The sequence below is a fragment of the Octodon degus genome, unplaced genomic scaffold, assembly GCF_000260255.1.
Source record: "Octodon degus isolate 3935 unplaced genomic scaffold, OctDeg1.0 scaffold00003, whole genome shotgun sequence".
Classification (NCBI taxonomy): domain Eukaryota; kingdom Metazoa; phylum Chordata; class Mammalia; order Rodentia; family Octodontidae; genus Octodon; species Octodon degus.
Window position 1 is genome coordinate 35,761,861 of NW_004524579.1, and position 555 is coordinate 35,762,415.

The window sequence follows — 555 nt, forward strand, 5'->3', positions numbered from 1 at the left end:
TGTGCCGAGGTGGGTGCTGTCCCGCGAGATTCAGGGCGTTGGCTGGAGATGAAAAAACGCTGCTCCATGTTTGCTTTCCTAAAAATCACCCTCCCCGCAAACTCATCACCGAAGAGCACCCAGCTGGTGTTTATCCTAAGGGCAGCAAATGCAGTTATTTATCTCTCTATTCCTTGACATATTCTCTAAAGTAATAATGGTCCATTAGACTAAGTTTGGGTGCCCGCCTTCCCACAGCCACCTCCTCGGGAGCATCCTCAGCCGAGGCCGCCGGCGTGGGCTGCAGCCTCCCAGCCTCCACCCCCCTCCTTCTGCCACCTCCCTTTTCCCCTCCCTTCCCCTCCCCCTCCCCCTGGTTATTTGGGAGATTAGAGTTCATTAATTAAATCCTGTGCTTAGATCGAACTGTAACATTATTCCAATCACATTTATCTTGCAGGCGACGGAGGGGATGGCAGCCTCGCTGGAAACGCGCGGGGGAGCCTGAGCAGGAGGCCCGGACGCACGGCGCGGCGCGCTCCATCGCCACGCCGCCGCCGCGGCCGCCGCCGCCGC